We start from the raw sequence: 5,514 nt of genomic DNA, 5'->3' as shown, positions 1-5,514 counted from the left end.
GGCTCTCTGCTCAGCAGGGAACCTGTTCCCCCTGCCCCCCACCCCCCCGCCTCTCTGCCTTCTTGTGATCTCTCTCTCTGTCAAATAAATAAAATCTTAAAAAAAAAAAAAAACCCAAGTGTTGTATGAATTCAGGCTATTAATTCCTTGAAGGTTTGGCATTGCCCATATGAAAAATTCTTTATCTTGAGTCTTATTAAAATTTTTTATTAAAAAATTTAAAAAGATTTATTTGAGAGAGAAAGAGAGAGAATGAGCAGGGAAGCGGGGGAGAGAGAATTCCAAGCAGATTCCCTGATAAATGCAGAGCCTGAAGCGGGGCTGGATCTCAGGACCCTTAACTGAGCCACCCAGGGGCCCCTTTATTAAAAATCTTTAAAACAGGTTTTGCATTTACACATCACGTATTTTTTTACATAATATATTTTTTTCCCCGAGTGAATATTGTAGTCCATGTAAAGCATTTTTTTCCTGAGTGAATATTTTAGTGTTTCCTACAAACAAGGTCATCTTCTTACATAACCACACCAGAACCATCAAAGTCAGGAAATGAACGTGTGTACATTACCATAATCTACCCCTTCGGCCCCATTCGAGTTTCTCCAGTTGTCCCAGTCCTGTCCTTTATAGCTGAAGGATCCTGTTGTGTTTGTCTTTTAGTCTCCTTCAGACTGAAATAGTTTCCCAGTCCTTCCTTGACTTTCATGATCTTGATACTTTGGAAGATTATAAGCCAGTGATTCTTGCCTTGCGCTGGTAGAATGCCCTTCAATTTTGGTTTGTCTGATCTTCTCTCGTGATTAGATTCAGGTTTCGAGTCTTTAGCAGGAATATCACAGAAGCGACGCTGTGTTCTCTGTGCACGCTATCAGGCGGCCCATGATTTCAATTTGTCTCATTACTGGTGCTGTCTGATCACCTTGATTATGTTCACCAAGCTTCTGCGCAGGAACGTTACTCAGGAAATTATTCCTTTTCCATCTGCAGTAATAGAGTATTTTTGTGGGGAGGTATTTTGAAATGATATAAATATCCTGTTCCCCATCAATTTCTCCCTTCCTCCTCCTTCTTTCCCTTCCTCCCTGGTTGGACTCATGATTTCTCCTTTTCTTCCATACACCATAATCTGTTACTATCCTTATTTATTTTGATGCAAAGAGTGTTCCAGGTCAGACACAGTGACTTCTGTGTCTCTTGGATATATCTCCATTTTTAAGTACTTCCTCACTTTCCAGAACAACAGGCTCATCTTATTCTTTCTGGGCCTCAGAAATAAGTTATTTCTACAATGAGCCCTGGATTCTTTTAGAAGCCAAGATCGAGGTATTTGAGGTGCTCATTGTTATTGGGGTGTTATGTCTTCCAGGTCTTCTCAGTCGAGAGAGCTAAAAGATATCTATCTGCAAAATTATTGAAATCACCCCACTCCCTCCAATGCCACTCCAACACCAAACAGCTCATTCTATATTTCTTTCCATATTTGTGACTTTCTTGTCCAACGATGAGCAACTTGGCTCCCATTATCCTGAATATATTTACGTATTTGATACATATATCTCCAATATCCTGTCATGGCTCCTGTCCCCTCCTGTGTGTGGATGCCTTTTTCACCCTTTCTGTGCTCTCTTACCCCATGCTGGGCCAGTCCCCCACATGGTCAACATTTGTTGAATTGATCCCCTTAAAGCTCAGTCTTTCTTGAGTAACCTCACCAAGAAATTCAAGCTTTGTTCTACAAAAATCTCTTTTGTCAGTAAAAAGAGACCACTGGTTTTCATAACTGGGGAGATCATTTTTGTTTGTTTTTGTTTTTTCCTTTTTCTTTTCATTCCAGTAGAGTCAATATGCAGTTGTATTAGTTTCAGGTATACAATACAGTGATTCAACAATTCTATACATTATTCATTGCTCATCATGGTAAGTGTACTTTTGATCAACAGGGAGGAGAATTTTTAAAATAATACAAAATAAGGAAAATGCACAGTTAAAAATCTCATTAGAACTCTTATATCCTCAGGGTGGGGGGCGTGGGGGGCACAGTCTGTTAAGCATTAAACTCTTGCTTTCGGCTCGGGTCATGATCTCGGGGTTATGGAATTGAGCCCCGCATTGGGCTCCAAGCTCAGCATGGAGTCTGCTTCGGATTCTCTCTCTAAAAATAAATAAATAAAATCTTAAAAATAATAGATATTGTATCCTCAGAATACATTGCTGGACTCCTGGTTTGAGACCCTCTTCCTCACATGGGTACAATACTTCCACATCGCTGTTTGCTGAGGGGGGTTACCCATTCCTGATAACCATGAATCACTGGGAATCACACTCCCTGTTATAGTTCTGATGCTCCTGCTCTGCATGGTCCCACCTCGAGAAACGTGGTAACTTCTGGCATCTGTTGCTTGGGATTATACCATCTCCTACTTGCCGTCAGCTGACATTACTTAGACCTGCCAGGGGCCCACCGACATGTGCTCCCTTCCAATAAGTGTGTGAAAGTGGGTATCCTCATACTGGTGTTTCTTCAACCCAAACCACACCCCCAGTTTCTCTGCATGTACCTGGGACCCAGATCAGGCAGGAGGTCCTTGGCTCTGTGGGACCACTGCCAGAATGTCAACTGAGAGAGAGGTGGGTGTTCACTGTTGTGGGCACCCTGGGGGACCCTAACCCTGCCTCCCCATCTTTTCTTGTACTCTCCCCTTCAGGGCTTTCTTTCAGGCTCTCATCTTTCCTTCAGGTTTTCTCTTTTCACTGTCTTTGTCTCCTGTGTGCTAAGCTTGATTCTGCCACTGGTTTGTTGGGCCTCAGTTTTCTCATCCAGAAAATGGGGGGAGGGTTGAATGTAGACCGCTCCTGGCTCTGCCCTCTCCTCCCTTCTTTCTCTGCCACCTCTCTTCTTGCTTCCTGTCTACTTATCATATACTCGTTCCTCTCTGCCTCTGATTCTCTGGAAGTCTCTCTCTTTCCTGTTTCTGTGACTTCATTCTCTTCTGTAACTCTAAAATAGACTTTCTATCTTAATTTTTCTTTCTTGAATCCATTCTTTCTCCCTCTCCCGTTCTGTGTTTCTATTGTTTCTGACTCTCTAGTCTCTGTGTCTCTCCGCCCTGCTGTCTGGCATTCTACCACGTCCCTGTCCACGACAACTTTGTTCTGAATTCTGTTTCTCCTTCTGATCACTGCCCTCCCTGTGCCCCCCAGCTCCTTGCCCCACATTGCTTTCTCAGCCTATTCCTGAACCAATGTTTCTGGGCCCCCACCTCTTCCTGGTCCCTGCCCAGAGTCCTCTTTCCCATGCGTGCCCTGGTCCAGGGCTAGGAGCTGGGGGCCGCTGCCATGCGGTCCCTGCCAGAGCCAGGCTTCTCCCTGGAATGGAAGCAACAGCTGTAAGGCGGTCTCTGGTAGGCATGTTGGACCCTGTTGGCTGCTTCTGTCTCAGAGAAGCCTCAGGAAGTCACATGCAGCACTCAGAGAGGATGTCCAATCCTATCACAGCCCAAACCCAGAGAGCTGACCTTGGCTGCACAGCAATCCCAAACTGTGTGTGTGTGTGTGTGTGTGTGTGTGTGTGTGCACACAGGGCTGGACCTTAGCTCTGGCAGTCATTTCTCATCAGGAACTGCCACTGGCACTCAGGTTCACAGAAACAGTTTTCTTCTCTTTGAAGTCTATTCTGGCCTTAACTGTAAGCTTCCAGCCTTTGGAATGTTCGCCCCATAGACATGGATCAAAACTGAGTCAGGAGAGAGAACTGACCCATCCAAGGGTAAGGATTGGGCTTCATTCCCATCAAACCCACACGTTTTGCACCTTGCAGTCTGGACCCAGGCTTTCCAGAACCCAGGACTCACAGACATCTACTGGACGTCTCCCGACTAGCATCAGGCATGCCTGTCACCCTCTGGAAGCCTCACAGCAGCCTTGGGAGGCCCGTGCAAATGTCTTCCATTTCACAGGTGAAGACACTTAGGCTCCCCTGGTCACAGGCCCATCGGACAGAATTCTCAGCCCCACAAAGTCTGACCTGGCTCTGTCCTACTCTACCCCTCTGCCAACTGGGAAAGGCCAAGGAGGTGAATGTGGCAGTGGGGTGAGAAGCCAAGAGATCATGCCCCCAGCCCTGGGCAGTCCTACAGATACTGTGCCAGGCCTGCCCAGTCTGGGTACTGCAAACTCCCCACCCCATGCCTTCCAGGACACCAGCAGGGGCCCATGGGACAAGGGGGACTCACCTGCCCATCACGCTCTTGCTCTCAGTCTTCTCCCTTCTCCCATCTACTCCTCACCATATGCTGTTCTTGCCCTCCGTTGCTTCTGCCCAGCTCAGTGTGCTGGAGATTGGGGCAAAGGAGCCGTGGACGGGCTCCTTGACCTGCACACTCATGAGGTGGGTGGGGCGGGCGAGATTCACCAGACCGCAGGATTCCTTCCACAGCCTCCTTTCCACCTCCTTCTGGGCTCTGCCCTCCACGGGTGCGACCTTCTGCATCCCTTGTGAGGTGAGATTTTCACAGGGGACTCTCTTGATACCAAAGACAGAGCTGGCCCAGAGTAGGACATCGGAAAATGTTGGCGTCCCAGACAAATGAAGATGTGAAGCCCGACAGGCTGGATTCATGAATGGCATGCGCCCAGAGGAACTTTATCAAGAATGAACACAAAGATCCTGCTTGAGCTGGGGACAGGGAGTCCTGGGGCCAGGGAACAGACAAATGCTCCAGGTGGTGGAGGCTGTGGGCTCAGCCCTGCTGAGCAGAAGTGGGGGCTGCTGAAACCTGTGCTGCTCTGGTGGGGGTGGGGGGAGGCAGCAGGTTTAGACCAGGCTGGCCTAGATCCCACCCAACTCTACATTGTCCGCAGCACCTGGCATGTTGTGGAGGAAAAAGGGCAAAACAAAGCATCATGGCTCCACTTTTGGGTCCTCTCCCAAAAGGGGGGAACGATCCTGTGCAAGCCACTTTCAGAAATAGGAGCATGGCAATATGGATGATATTCTTGCTCAGGGTCAGGGCCAAGGTCCCGGCCGGGGGACCAGCTAAGCCCTGGGAGCCCGCTGGCTGTCTTGTTCTGGCCTGGACACTTTCTCAGCCTGGCAAGGCTGCTTGCTCCTCCAGGGAAACATGGCCGCAGGTTTCTGTTTATGCTTTTGAAGCCATCTAGAACAGGGCCTGGCCTTCTGCAGGGGGCCGCTTGTCGCCAGTCTCACTCTGAGGCAGCGCAAGCCAGGACTGGTTCCTGCGGTAAATCCCTGGCAGGGCGCAGGAGTGACAGCAACACGGAAAAATAAATGCCAACGGAAAAACTCCTGAAACACCCGCTAAGATGGCAAATTCACACCCGCTGCCAGAGGACGTGTGAGTCAAGTTCCACGTTAAAATCGTAATTTCCCACACTAGCGAGATGCATCTGGAGCTCCTAGGCCGTGTGTGCCTGGCAGGGGGCGGGGGTGGGTGTTGTTTGGTATCCAGTGCGGGGCGGGGGGGGGGGGGGGGGGGGGGGGGGGGGGGGGGGGGG

Source organism: Mustela nigripes, chromosome 1, assembly GCF_022355385.1.
Source record: "Mustela nigripes isolate SB6536 chromosome 1, MUSNIG.SB6536, whole genome shotgun sequence".
Lineage (NCBI taxonomy): Eukaryota > Metazoa > Chordata > Mammalia > Carnivora > Mustelidae > Mustela > Mustela nigripes.
Note: the sequence above shows the minus strand (reverse complement) of the source record.